This window comes from Pongo pygmaeus, chromosome 10 (assembly GCF_028885625.2).
Source record: "Pongo pygmaeus isolate AG05252 chromosome 10, NHGRI_mPonPyg2-v2.0_pri, whole genome shotgun sequence".
Taxonomy (NCBI): domain Eukaryota; kingdom Metazoa; phylum Chordata; class Mammalia; order Primates; family Hominidae; genus Pongo; species Pongo pygmaeus.
In genome coordinates, this window is record NC_072383.2 from 27,044,588 (window position 1) to 27,059,869 (window position 15,282).

The window sequence follows — 15,282 nt, forward strand, 5'->3', positions numbered from 1 at the left end:
GGAGAGTGAGTTGGAGTTTGGCCAGCACAAAAATTTGGTAAGGCCTGCACCTGGGATGCCAACTTGAAGGAGAGGCAGGGAAACTGAAGTGGGGTGAGGCCATGCATGCCACGTGGTGCCTTCAGGGGAGGCACTGGAGGTGGGCCTGGACAGCCGCGGGAAGGAATGCGAAAGGGTTCGTGGAAAAAACGCAGTGCCTGCAGTTTCCTGAGACCATCTTCACTTAAGCCTCTTGTTTCTCATTGCCTTCCTAGGTACTCCCACACCTGCCAGAGCTCGTGTTTGTATTTATGGTTAGGAACATTTTGTCACTGCAGTTACCTGACAAAAGAAGGTTGAACTTTTTTATGGAGACTTTCAAAAGCAGTAGGCTGATAGGATTGGATCTTTTGGTTTGTTAGTTTTTGTAAAGTGACCTGGTGAAGAGTGAACAATGGATTGAGTAGTTAGGAGGTTGTAGGAATCGATGGGGAGCTGGGGGGGGGGGGGCGGGCAGGTTCACAAGAGCCCAAGCCCTGACTTTTGTCAAGCTTGGCATTTCCCAGAGACATCCTGAGCACATTACATTCCCAGGGTACCCACAGACCTGCCCCCGCTCCCTGCACCGCTCATCTCATCTCATAGTGAATTTTGCAATTATAAAAGTTTAAGAAGGAGAGATTTTAATCTCTGCATATATGTTAGTGTCAGTTTGAATTACATATGGGAGAATAAGCACTATAATCTTTTTGGCCTTTAAATCTCTGGATCTAGTGACAACCTTATTTTATGGACAAAGAAGATAACAATTATGTCAGTTTTAGAAACTCATTCTCAGCTATCCACTTCCCACTCTTAAAAGTTTTTCTTGAAAACACAACTGAAAAGAGAGATGAGGCTTTACTGAAGAAAAGTTGGTTAGGAAGAGATTTTGATTTAGGTAAATAAGAATACTTTTGGAAACCAGGCTAGACTTCAGACAGCTTCCAGGCCCAAGGATGGGAATGAGGGTAGTTGTTAGTCTATTTAGCCTCTTCTCACTTGGTTTTGAATTTGCTACCCAGTCGCCTTTCGCAGCAGGGTTGACCCTTCATTGCTTTTTGGATGGCACCCTCCACATACAGGCTCTTTTGCTAAGTCCTGTCACCCTGAGATGTGTATATTTCTTTTATCTTCTTTAGGAGGTAGGTAGGTCTACTCGGAGCCAGAAGACTCTAACCCAACATCTGGTATAAGAAGATGCAGTAGAAATTCTGTGTATCCAGCTAGCTTAAACCTATGTATTTTTATTAGAAAAAAAAATAATGTGACTGCTACTTTTTAAGATTTGGAAGCGGGCACTAGTGCACCTTTTTGTTAAAACTGTAACACTATGTAAAAAATAATCAGGAAGCTATTGGCATTTTTATAACAACTATTAAGTTATATGAAGTGTGAGTGTAGTAACCAGCTTTGGAGACAAAGTCTTCATTCAGGGCTATAGCAGCTGTGCAGGGAGAGCCCAGCTATGAAAGGGGAAACTGGACTAACTTTCCCCTTCCTCAGTGGTGTTTGAAATGTGTATATTTTCTTACATTTGCATCAGATTTGGGGTCTGCCAGTTCTTTCTTCTTATGCTCTAATTTGATATTTCATATTATTTCATGACTAAGAAATTTAAGGATTTTAACATTTGGGGGCAGTATTTTCTATTCATAATAAAAGTAGTTTGATGTCTGGATAGATTTAAAAAAAAAAAGGTTGATGGAAGCTGGTCTTGTTGCTAAAGTAAATCTTTCTATAAATAAATGCAGAAACATCTGTGAAGGGCATAGTCTGAATGTGGCAGACATATGAATTGCGTCAATTCCCATCTTGTGGCCAAGATTTCTTCCTTGGGCTTTCTTTATAGCTAATGTTGTGGCAAAGTTTCACATTCTCACAGCATTAGGCAATAAAATGGTCAAAAGGAATGGTGCCAAGTTACCCTCTTTTTTAGGTTAGTCAGTAGTAGGAATTTGTACTTACCAAGGAAAAGTGCAGTGTATTTTTGTTTTTATTTTTTAGCACTGAAGACCTGAGAGGTCTCCTTCAACTTCAATTTTAGCCCTGGCTTTAGGCAGTTTTCCAAATGTAAAACTGCTTTCAAGAAATGAGTGTGGTATCACAGGGAGCTGGAGTCAGTAGAAAAAGAAGACACAAAGTCTCTCCTAGAACTCCATAGGCCCATCAAATGACCTTTTATAGAAACAAATGAAATTCCTTTTTCAAAAGCACAAAAATGCTAATTGAAACCAAACCAAACAAACCCACCCCACAAGGACTGCAATTCAGATGGCTAAAGGGGAAGAGTGGGGACAGGGGAGGAAAATTCTTGGGAAAATTATTTGAAGCCATACACTTGTATTTTGCTCTTTGGTGATTGTATGTTAAAATGGAATGATTTAGTATTTTTAAGATAAAAGTTAGCCAGGACTGTAAGAACCCTATGTACCTTTGCAGGTGCCTGTGTAGATCCTCCTAGAATACCTGTGTGGTGCTGTCCTTCCTCAAGACTACCTCGTTCTCACTGACTCGGAGACTCCTGCCTGCTGAGGTGAGTGGTGCTGAGGTGTACTCCTTACATGCATTATATCCTAGAAGAGTAGCACTTTCAATGACTTTTTAAAAAACCTGTCAAAGTTTTGGGAGACTTTTATAGATCACGTTCATTAGTAAACTCTTAAGAATCATCATTTGTAAGCCATTTATTTAGAGGAGGACTAAGTATAGTTGGTGATAGTATCTGTTGCCGCTGCAGTGTAATTCCTAGGTCCAAATTTGGGTCGACACTAAAAGCATCATAAAATATGCCTTAGGTTTCAAGTTTGGAGTCTGAACCAAAATATTTCGAAGCTGTGTGTCACCACTCTTGGGCTTTCTGAGCACTATTCTACTAATGCTATAAATTGGCAACCTCTTTTAAAGCAGAAAAGTATTTCTAATAATGAAAGGCTAGAAAATCTTGATGGCTAACTAGTTTTTCAGACTTTTCTCTATAATAATCTTGGTAAGTCTGGAAAATTCTTTAGCTTGTGTTTCTATTTTTTAATAATGTCTGTTATTGGCTTCATTAAGTCAAGGGGGGCATAAAAATCTCCTTATGTGAGGATATTCAACTAAATTACATCTCAGTTTTAGTATGCTTGCTGTATGTCATTCTCTTGTCTCTTGAGCATTTATATGACTTATTGGTCCCAGGAGGGAAAATAACTTGACCTTGTTTGTAGTAGGTAAATCACTTATGAATAAATTGTTCACACTTTAGAGGTAAATAAACTCTGTAAGGGCACCAGCCAGCATGCTGTCTCATAAATTCCTTAATCTCTCATTTGCAAAAGTTATGTGTGTGCATTTTTAACTAGATGCTGGATCTCAAAGGTCTCACATAAACTGATTTCCCCCTGAAATAAAAAACTTTAACTTCACAGCCTTCTAATAATTGCTAGATTATATGGAGAGACTGGACTCCTAAAACCACAAATCCACATCCTCACCAGTTCAGTTGCCCTTTTGTAGACCCTGGTATGTTGCTTACAGCATTAGCAAAAACCATGACTAGAAGGCTGCAGATGTTGAGAGTCAAAAGATAGCCTGATTCTAATAAGGCAATTTTGTTATATCCATGTGAGAGTCAAAAAGGCCTATTCAGACCCTATTTTTAAGACCTTACCATTTGTAATATGGCCTAAAAAGGAAAAGTGTAAGAAAAAAGAAATGTACTATGAAGTACAATTGACTAAAGTTCTCTCTGATTGTCACTTAAATTTTAGTTTTGGCTACCATTACTGATGAAGCTGTGCTATAAAGCTTTCTTTTATACATTAATTATTTTTTATTAAGGAGAATCTATGTGTAAGTTATACCACGAGGAACTGTGGTTGAGGCTTAATGTTTGGGGATTTTGTGTATTTGGGTTTGAACATTTTAGTTGTTTTGTTTCTCTGGATCACTAGTAGTTATCCACTAATACAGGTGGGGATTGTATGAGTTTGATTGATTGGGGTTTGCTGCTGAAGAGTTTTCATTTTTTGTGGTTTCTTCTCAAACATTCAATATTCTCTAGGTCAGCAGCCTTTAATTTTGATCCTTGACTTACAGTTCAAAGAGACTCCTTTAGCTTACTGCTTTGTTTCCCTTTTTTGAATGAAGTGTTATTTAAAAAGGTTTTAAATAAATGGTCTACCTAGCATTGAGGTACATCTGTACCTGAAACTTAGAAAACTTGTTTGCCTCTGTTGGCTACTGAACCCAGTTTACAGGAGAGGGACTTCCCTAAACCTTTCTGAATGAAACATCCAGTTCTAGTCATGTTAACTTTGGTGGTCAGCAAAACCAGCTTTGAAGTCTCAGTATTGTACACTGTAAAACAATCTTAATTTTTTTTCATGGAGCTACTTAAAAATTTTAATTTCTTGCAATCAGAATATCTTTCTACTAAATCACATTTTTTCCCCATAATGATGCAGTTTCTCTTGAGCCATTTTTCTTTTAGAGCATGTGATATTAGAGAATAATTTACAGTTTATCACGAGATACCTTTGTTAGGCTGTGTGAAAAGAAACTTTAAAGCTCATATTTTGTGTAAAAAGACAGATTGGGTAAAACAATAAATTTTACAGATTATTTATTTACTTCTTTTTCTGTTCTAGATAGGACTGTAATCTTCCCTCATCCCCCCTTTCTAGTACTTTCCCATAAAATGCGTTAGTGAAGGGAAAATAATGATAAACAGGACTTAGTTCTATAAGAGTTCAAAACTGCCTTCCAAGTAATTTTCCATAGTTTCTGGAATGAAACGTATGGCAGTAATGTACTTTGCCTCTGGTAATGGAAAGTAGTTTAAAAATACTCTCAATATTTTATATTTTAAAGGGTGTGTGTATGTGTGTGTGTGAGTGTATGTGTTTTCAGGTTTTTCTGTCCCATGTAGATTTAATGGAATTATTTTTATATGCTTATACCTGTTTTTACGGGTTTAGATGGGGGCATTTTTGAATAAAACTTGTAACGAGGTGTTTATTGTTACAGATAATTTGTGCATGCAAGTTTTAGAAGGCTTGAAATGATCTTGCAGAGAAAACTACTTGATAGGAGGGGGGTGACATTTTCTGTAATTTAAGTTGTCATAGTAACCTGCATCAAGACGCATACTTGGAATCCAGGCCTGAAGAATTTCAGTGACAATAAACATTCCAATTGCGTTCATCATCCTTTTTTTGGCCAAGAAAGGAGCCATCCATTGTGACCTAATTATTTTATTTCTGTTTTTAGAAGATGAGTAACAATTTGCATGTTTCAGCGCTTTGAAACTTCCCTAGTAGAATAAAAATGAAAAAAAGTTCAGCTGTTTATATTTGAGATTGACATTTTCTGATAATGTATCGTAAACTAGTTATTTCAGATTTTGAGACAGGTTTGGTGTGATGATTACTTAATGAAATATGAAAGAAACAGGATTTGATACTGATTGAAGAAATTGCCATATCCATTGGTTAACGTGCAAGTCTAATATTAAGAATATTGGAATTTGGTTTTCATGAAGCTCTGACTCGAGAATGTTATGACTTCCCTATTATCAGTTTGCTAATATTTTTATTTGATGGCATTTTGTACTGCAGTCTTAATTGGGTACAAATGTATTTTAGTAAAAAGGATGAGGCATCGTTTTTATTAGTGGAGTCAGCTTGCTTTGAGAAATTTGTATCCAGACATCATTTTTAGATACAAAGGACTGTAGAATATTGTTTCTGAAGAAAAAGCTTTTTTTTTTTTTTTGAGATGGAGTTTCGCTCTTGTTGCCCAGGCTGGAGTGCAACGGCGTGATCTCGGCTCACTGCAACCTCCGCCTCCTGGGTTCAAGCGATTTTCCTGCCTCAGCCTCTGGAGTAGCTGGGATTACAGGCATGCATCACCACTCCTGGCTAATTTTGTATTTTTATTAGAGACGGGGTTACACCACGTTGGCCAGGATGGTCTCGATCTCTTGACCTCGTGATCTGCCCGCCTCAGCCTCCCAAAGTGCTGGGATTACAGGCGTGAGCCACCGCGCCTGGCAAGAAAGCTTTTTTTAAGGTTTGATTCTCTCTTGCCTTCTGTAAGATATTGAATGCTAGCTAAGATTATTTGAAGTTAAAAATTCTCAAACAAAGAATACTAGGAGAAATAAGGTGATAAGAGTGAGTATGTGTGGGCGTGTATGTGTGTCCATTCATTTAAGGAAACTTGGAAAATAAATAGGGAGAGTTCATGGCTAGTCTGATTAATAAAAAAACAAAATCTGTTTACCAGGAAAATGTGAAGGAAAATAACTTCACTCCTCTCAATGTTTAGAGATATTTACTGTTAATATTTTATGGGAAGTATCTATAATTTTTTTTTCTAGTCAATATATAATCTATTGAGGATCTGTTATTTGCCAGGTAGGCTTAAACAATAAACAAGACAAAGACTTTACCATCATGGTTTTTACAGGCTCTGGGACAAGTAAATAGAAAATGACACAGCAGTATGATAGGTGAGTCTTCTGATGGAGGGAGAGATGAGTGAGGTTTACCTACCTAAACTAGCCTGAGTCACGGAGAAGTGATCAGATTAACCTTTAGAGGACTCAATAATTTCAAACCCAAATTAGTTTCCTGATTCACGGTGAAATCAAGAGAAACTTTTTCCACCAAACCATGCTGTGATATTGATAACAATGACTAATATTTATATAGCACTTTCTATGGGAAGTATCTATAATTTTGTAAACAACATTGAGATCAAGCTCAGCCAAAATACTAAAACGGTGAATTTGACCTAAAATTTTATTAGAATTTGCAACATACTTGCTGTTATCAATAGTGTCTAAAATAGCACTGATGGGCTAGGCATGGTGGCTCACACCTGTGATCCCAGCATTTTGGGAGGCTGAGGCAGGAGGATCACTTGAGTTCAGGAGTTCAAGACCCTGTCTCTACAAAAAAAATTTTTTTAAATCAGCTGGGCACAGTATTGCAACCTGTAGTTCCAGCTACTCTGGAGGCTGAGGTGGGAGGATTACACCACTGCACTCCACCCTGGGTGACAGAGAGTACTGTTGAAAAGGAGACTAAAAATTATTTGCAGATAATAAAAGTTCCCAAGGCAATCCACTAAAATGGAGTTTAGTAGGGTTCCACTATAAATCATGTAAATATCATGATCTTTTGTGTATGATAATAACAACCTGTTTAAAAATATGAGGAAAAAAGCCCATTCGTAGTAGCAACAAAACATATGCCAGGGATTAAACTTGGTAAGAAATGCAATTGGCCTGTAGAAAGGAAACTAGTAAACTTTGCTCTGAAGATGATGAGGAGACTCATGTTTCTGGATAGGAAGACAATTCTTTAGTTAGTTTTAATATTTTATATTGATTTGTAAGTTGAATATAACTCCAAGCAAAATCTCAGGAATTTCTCATAGATCAGTGATTCTGAATTATTTTATATTTTTATAGAATAAATAAGAGCCAAGAAATGTTTATACAGTAAAGAAGAATAATGAAGGGAAAGTTGTAATGCTAGATATTAATTTGAAAATGGTATGATGTTGATAAAATAGACAAATATTTGGAGCAGAATGGAAAGCTCAGAAGAATGTTGTATTGATAAAAGTGCCACTGCAAATAATGAATGTAAAAATGTGTAATACATATACTAGAAAAGAGTGTATATGAATATCTATCTTGGGCTTGGGAGAAAGAAGGTACTAAAACATAGAATCAAATGTTAAAACGGAACAATTCGTATGTGTAATGATACTAAAAATTAAAATAATTTAATTTTGCTTATGTCACAAAAAGGCAGTCACCTGGGGAAAATATTCAAGTCATGTATTCAAATTTTTTTCTTTCTATAATATGTAATTACATTATTAATATATAATTACATTGGTAATATATAGTCATCTGTCACTTAACAGGAATACACATTGAAAAATGTGTCTAGGTGATTGTTGTTGGGGTGCGAAAATTATAGAGTGTACTTCTACAAACCTAGATGGTATAGCCTCCTACACACCCAGGCCATATGATAGCCCATGGCTCCTAGGCCACAAACCTTTACAGCATGTGACTGTACTGAATACTGTAGGCAATTGTAATACAGTGGTAGATATTTGTGTGTCTAAATGTATCTAAACATAGAAAGGGTATAGTAGAAATACTGTATAAAAGATTTAAAAGTGGTGCACCTGTATGGGGTATTGCCTAGAATGGAGCTTGCAGGTCTGGAAGTTGCTCTGGGTGAGGCAGTGATTGTTTAGTGAATGTGAGGGCCTAGGACATTATTGCACTCTTCTGTAAACTTTGTAAACACTGTGTACTTAAGCTGCACGTGTATTTTAAAATTTCCTTTTTTTTTTTTTTTTTTTGAGACTAGGGTCTCTGTCACTCAGGCTGGAGTGCAGTGGCATTGTCACAGTTCACTGAAGCCTTGACCTCCTGGGCTCAAGTGATCCTCCCGCTTCAGCCTATCGAGTAGCTGGGACTACAAGTGCATTTCACCACAGCCAGCTAATTTTTAATTTTTTTAAAGTGCATTCCATCATACCCAGCTAAATTTTAATTTTTTTTTTTTTTTGTAGAAACAAGGTCTCACTATGTTGCCCAGGCTGGAGTTGAACTCCTGGGCTCAAGCAGTCCAGCCACCTCAGCCTCTGAAATAGGTGGGATTACAGGCCTATTTTTAAGTTTTAAAAATTAAAAATTTTTATCCACTGTGCTTTTCCTATTAACAATTTTTATTCTTCAATATGAAATTAACCTTAGCTTACTATATAACTCTTTTACGTTATGAACTTTTAAATTTTAACTTTGATTCTTTTGTGATAACACTTAGCTTAAAATACAAATACATTGTACAGCTGTGCAAATATATTTTATTTATATTCCTATTCTATAAGCTTTTTCTATTTTTAAAATTATTTATTTTCGAACTTTTTTGTTAAAAACTAAGACACAAACACACATTTTAGCCTAGGTCTACACAGAGTTGAGATTACCAATATCACTTTTCACCTCCACATCTTATCGTACTGGAAGGTCTTCAGGGGCTATAACACATATAGAGCTGTCATCTCCTATGATAACAGTGCCTTCTGCTGGAATATCTCCTGAAGGACCTGCCTGAGGCTGTTTTACAGTTAACTTTAAAAAAAAAAAAGTAGGAATACCCTCTAAACTATGGATTAAGAGTATAGTAAATACACAAACTGGTGACGTAGTCATTTATTATCATTTTCAAATATTATGCATTGTAAATAATTTTAAGTGCTGTTTCTAAGACTGGCAGTGCAATGAGTTTGCTTACACCAGCATCAGCACAGACACTTGAGTAATGAATGCATTGTGCTACAATGCTATGATGGCTACGCCGTCACTAGGCCAATAGGAATTTTTCAGATCCAGTGTAATCTAATGGGGCTATATGTGGTCCATCGTTGACTAAAAACATTGTTATGTAGTGCATGACTGTATGACATAGTATATAATTACAATATATAACAAATAGAGTTGGTCAGGCACAGTGGCTCATGCCTGTAATCCCAGCACTTTGGGAGGCCAAGGCGGGTGGATCACCCGAGGTTAGCAGTTTGAGACCAGCCTGGCCAACATGGCAAAACCCTGTCTCTACTAAAAATACAAAAATTAGTCGGGCTTGGTGGCAGGTGCCTATAATCCCAGCTAATTGAGAGGCTGAGGCAGGAGAATCACTTGAACCTGCGGGGTGGAGGGTGCAGAGAGCCGAGATTGCATCACTGCACTCCAGCCTGGGTGAAAGAGCAAAACTCCATCTCAAAAACAAACAAACAAAAAAAGCAAATAGAGTTAATACCCGTATTATATAAAAAATTATTGGCCAGGCACAGTGGCTCATGCTTGTAATCCTAGCACTTTGGGAGGCCAAGGCGGGCAGATCACGAGGTCAGGAGTTTGAGACCAGCCTGACCAACATGGTGAAACCTCGTCCTACTAAAAGTAGAAAAAAATTAGCCAAACGTGGTGGTGCGCACCTGTAATTTTAGCTACTCAGGAGGCTGAGGCAGGAGAATCACTTGAACCCGGGAGGCAGAGGTTGCAGTGAGCAGAGATCATGCTTGATCTCTTGGATGTCTTTTATTTCTTTCTCTTGCCTTATTTCTCTGACTAGGACCTCCAGTGCTGTGTTGAATAGGAGTGGGGAAAGTAGGCATCCTTGTCTTGTTCCAGTTTTTGGAGGAAATGCTTTCAGTTTTCCTCATTTAGTACGATGTTAGCTGTGGGTTTATAGTACATGATGTTTATTATTTTAGCACATTGTATTATTGAAGATTCAAAAACATATACATTTCACACATATAAATAACCTATATGTAAATGTAACTCATTCATCTAGAGTTGATTTTTATATATGGTGACAGGGATCCAGTTTCATTCATCTACATTCAGCTATTTAATTTCCCAGCACCATATATTGAAGAGGGTGTCCTTTCCTCATGTATGGTATGTTCCTTCTGTGCCTAGTTTGTTGAGTGTTTTTATCATGAAGGGATGTTGAATTTTATCAAATGCTGTTTCTGTGTCTATTGAAATGATCATATGGTTTTTATCCTTGATTTTGTTTAGGTGATGTATCACATTTATTGATTTGCGTATGTTGAACCATCCTTGCATGCCTGATATAAAACCCATTTGATCATAATGGATTATCTTTTTGATGTGCTGTTGAGTTCAGTGGGCTCGTGTTTTGTTGAGGATTTTTGCATCTGTGTTCATCAGGAATATTGCAGACCTTTGTTCCTGTAATTCTCAATTCTGGCAGTGGGAGAAGTAAGATAAGAATGCTCATACAGTGCAACTAGTAGGCAGACTATTATGCAGCCAGTAAAAGAGTTTGTCTGCTTATCTATAGATTTTTTTAACTCTTCAATGAAATGGAAAAATGATAACCTGAAAAGTGACAATATCAGGACATAATATATTATAACCTTTAAAAAATAACTATATAGAGGGAATAAAAACCTAGAAGGAAACATACTAAAGTGTTAATGATGATTTTTCTCCAAGTGGTAGAACTATAGGAAATAATTAATGTGTTCATTTAAAACAGAGATTATGTAAAGCAAGTATGTATTATATTAATAATCAGAAATTTTAAATATAGATTATATTTTTTAAAAAATCTAAGGTTGACCCGATGTCTATGATTTCATCATATGCCTTTTAAAATACATATATATTTATAGTAAAAAATACATTTTCCATAAGGATAAATGTATCAAGGGGCCAGGTGCGGTGGCTCATGCATGTAATCCTAGCACTTTAGGAGGCTGAGGTGGGAGGATCACTTGAACCCAGGAGTTTGAGACCAGACAGGGCAACATGGTGAAACCCTATCTCTACAAAAAATACAAAAATTAGACAGGTGTTGTGACGTATGCCTATAGTCCCAGCTACTGGGGAGGCTGAGGTGAAAGGATTGTTTGAGCCTGGGAGGTCAAGGCTGCAGTGAGTTGTGATTGCGCCACTGCACTCAAGACTGGGTGACAGACTGAGACCCTGTCTCAAACATAAAAAACAAAACTTCTTGAGACTGGACTGTACACAGAATTGAATAACAAGGGGCATATCACAGTCTCTAGGCAGGGATGAATATACTGAACTCCTGAGCTGTTATTAATGAATGATTTGACTGAGATTTATGCCTGCATTGTCAATATCATGCTTCCTGGAGGTGTGGGGCTCAGCATCTTTGGGAATGAGAAAGAGCAGTGTGTTCCTGTCTTAGTCTACAGTTGACCTTGCACACAACATGGGGGTTAGGGAGTGCCAGCCTCTTGTGGAGTCAGAACTCTGCATATAACTCTTGACTACCCCAGAACTTAACTACTAATAGCCTATTGTTGACCAGAAGGCTTACCAATAACATACTCTGTCAATTACCACATATTTTGTATGTTATATGTATTATATAGTGTATTTGTACAATAAAGTAAAAGACAGTGTTATTAAGAAAATCATAAGGAAGAGAAAATATATTTACTATACAGTAAGTGGAAGTGGATCATCAGAAAGGTCTTCATGTTGAGTAGGCTGAGGAGGAGGAGGAAGGGGAGCTCTTCTGACATGACATGTCTGGTACCTTCTACTTTTCTGAAATTCTGGAAAATAGGTTTTTAGCAAAATCAAAGTATTAGTCATTGTATATTTAAACTGTTCATTGAAAAAAAGTAATACAGTAAGTGAAAGGTATAAAATGAGGTGGTTCATGCTTATAATCCCAGCACTTTGAGAGGCCAAAGCAGAAGGATCACCTGAGGCGCCATGGATTTGAGGCCAGTCTGGGCAACAAAGGGAGACCCTGTCTTTACAAAAAGTTAAAAAAAAAAAAAAAAATTGAAGTTATTTAATGAAAAATAAGGTTTCATTCTTTCTCACTGTTTTTCCTCTATCCAAAGGTAATCATTATTAGCAGTTTCTTGGGTTTCTCTGCAGAAAAAGAAATGTGTACGTATAACATGTGTATTTATGTCTTTTTAAATTTTTACGGATGGGGTGTGTGTGTGTGTGTGTTTTACACTAGGTTTTTGTTTTGTTTTGTTTTACAGATTGATTTGTTTAATTGCCAGATTAGTCTTAAAGGCAGATATGATAATAGTTTGCAGGTTGAATTGGTGAGAGTTTGGTGACCATTTATCATTGGTTTGCATTCTTTCATGTGGCTGAGTTTGTAAAAATGGGGTCAGTATGTAATTACCTGACAGGTGTGAGACTGCGACTGATTCTACTCCTCATTGCACTGGTGACTGTCATCTTAATCAAGTCATTCTCTATGACCTGGTTTTAATACCTGAATGTTGAGACTGTGCCTATATTAACCTGAATGCAGTAGAGAAAATGTAAAAATAAGACAAGGTTAGAATATAAAATCTTTTTTGTTGTTGTTGTTTTTAAGCTCTACTAAGATAATTTTGCAAAGGCTATTTCTTTTATCTAAAGTGAGCTTTGTGAAAGTTATAATATTAGAATAGGATGAAACCCATTGTTTCTGCCTTTGAGGAACATATAGTCTCACCATGTTAAGGTTCATATCAGATGGGAAAAATACAGCTTTTATTGCCACATAATACCATATTATATCAGCTAATGCCCTGTCTCTCTCTCCCCTACTTTTACTTTCTCCCAGATTTCAGCTAGGCTATACTTGCTCCTTAGAAATTTTAGAAAAACTTGTCTTGAACCTCCAATTTCAATACTTGTGACAGTTTCTCTGTGATCTTCCTAAGTCCAGAGTTCTGTATCAGTTGAATGGCTTTTCATCTGTCTTTGTCATCTACTTCAATGTGTAGTCTTCGATTTTGCCCTTTAAAGCTTTAAACGTTAAACCTTTCTCTTCCATTGGTTTCTATTAAAAGACAAATATGGGTGCATATGTGCGCGTGCGCGCGCGCGCGCGCGCACACACACACACACACACACCCCCCCCCACACACCCCCTGCTTAGTAGACCTACACACACACACACACACACACACACACACACACACACCCCACACCCCCTGCTTAGTAGACCTACCCACCCTGCTTAGTAGACCTACCCAGGAGTTAGAAAAAAGATACTCATGTTATAGGACGGGCAGCCTTGATTTCTTCCTGGTCCCTGGCTTCATCCTTATCCCTATCCTTTTCTTCTTCCCTTCCCTTCAGGATGTCCCAAGGAACTGTGTCTGTGTTCTGTAGTTTCAGAAATTGCCATATATCATCTAGGGTGATTAATCTGGGTGCAAGTCAGCTTCTCATGTTATTTAATTGTATGCCCTTGAGTACTTGGTTTCTCTAAGATCTCTTTTAGGTCTCTAAAACCTCCACTCTCCTTACTTGAATATTGGCTATAATGATATCTGCTTTAGTGGATGTTTGAAGACTAAATTATATATGTAAAGGACTTAGCATTTAAGCAATTCAGTGAATGATAACTGTCATCCTTTTTATTAAAATAGTACTGTTTTTCCCAAATGCTTGTCTTGCTCTAGACATGGATTACATATTTGTTTATATAAGTGGACTTTCAGTCTTTTATACTTAGGGGTAGTTGTTTAAACCAGACACTTTGGAGAGGGAACTAGGGCACTATTGATAATTACACCGGAATAACAGTTTAAACCATTGCTGTTCCAGGTAAACCAGGACCCATAGTCACTCTAGATAATCGCCTCGTTTCTGACTCATGGTGCGTGCTCAGAGAACAAGGGCCCTTGTCCATTGAGTGGGACGGTGTTGGAATAGTGGAACATGGGACGAAACGAGGTCACATTCATCTTTCTTAGCTTTAGTTCTTACTCATTAAAATCGAGTTTAACAATACTTAGTTCATTTTGGGTTGCTATAGAGGAATACCTGAGACTAGGTAATTTGTAAAGAAAAGAGGTTTATTTGGCTTACAGTTCTGATGTCTCAAAAAGTTCAAGATTGGGCAGCTGGTGAGGGCCTCAGGCTGCTTCCACTCATGGTGGAAAGTGAAGGGGAGCCAGCGTGTGCAGAGATCACATGGGGAGAGAGGAAGTGCTTTAGGGGTGGCAAATGAGGGGTTGGCCTGAGGGAGGAGGTGCCAGGCTCTTTTCAGCAACCAGCTCCGGCAGAGCTCATAGTGAGAACTCACTCACCATCAGGGGAGGGCATTAACCTATTTATGAAGAATCCGCCCCCATGACCCTGACAACTCCCACTAGGCCCCATGTCCCCACTGCCACACTGGGGATCAAATTTCAACATAACAGCAGACTAGAGGAAGTCATAGGCGTCAAAGTTTGGATCTTTTGTAAAAGGAACAAAGCCTTTTCACCATTATCTTTCATAGTTGTTCTCCTCACTAGCAAATCTGTCTCTCAGACCTGGCATTACCTAGACTTGAGGCTTACAGCGTCTACTGGAAGGACAGGTAGGTAGTAAGTGGTAATAGTCATGTTGTATATACTGCAAGAGCAGAATGAAGAAGGTGCCTGGGAGCACAGAAGGAGCTCCTTCAACTGTGCAGAGGTGAAGGAGGGCTTCTTGTTTGATGTCAGTGTAGCTGAGTTTGTAAAGGTGAGTGGGTCTTAAGAGAGGCCTACTCTCACAGGAAGTAGCTTCTGCAAAGCCCAGAAAGGAACAGGGGCATAGTGTTTTTGGGGAAAAGCAAGTAGAGCCGAGTGTGGGCGGGGGATGGCTGACTTAAAAGCAGCATTCTTACCCTAGTTTAATAGAAACAGCCTTTTAGTGGCATTGGGCCATATGGTAATTGA

The 15,282-nt window shown here is 37.9% G+C and overlaps 1 protein-coding gene across 4 annotated transcripts in view; it reads left to right on the plus strand.

Annotated features, from left to right (window-relative positions):
- Positions 1–15,282, plus strand: part of RASSF8 (Ras association domain family member 8) — a 119,765-nt gene that overhangs the window by 33,924 nt on the left and 70,559 nt on the right. For 3 of the 4 annotated variants that reach the window (XM_054443184.2, XM_054443186.2, XM_054443183.2), the window contains exon 2: positions 2,461–2,554. The exons of the other annotated variant lie outside the window; for it this stretch is intronic. The gene's annotated coding sequence lies outside the window, so the exon portion shown is untranslated. The remainder of the gene's footprint in view (positions 1–2,460; positions 2,555–15,282) is intronic. 4 annotated transcript variants of the gene reach the window in all.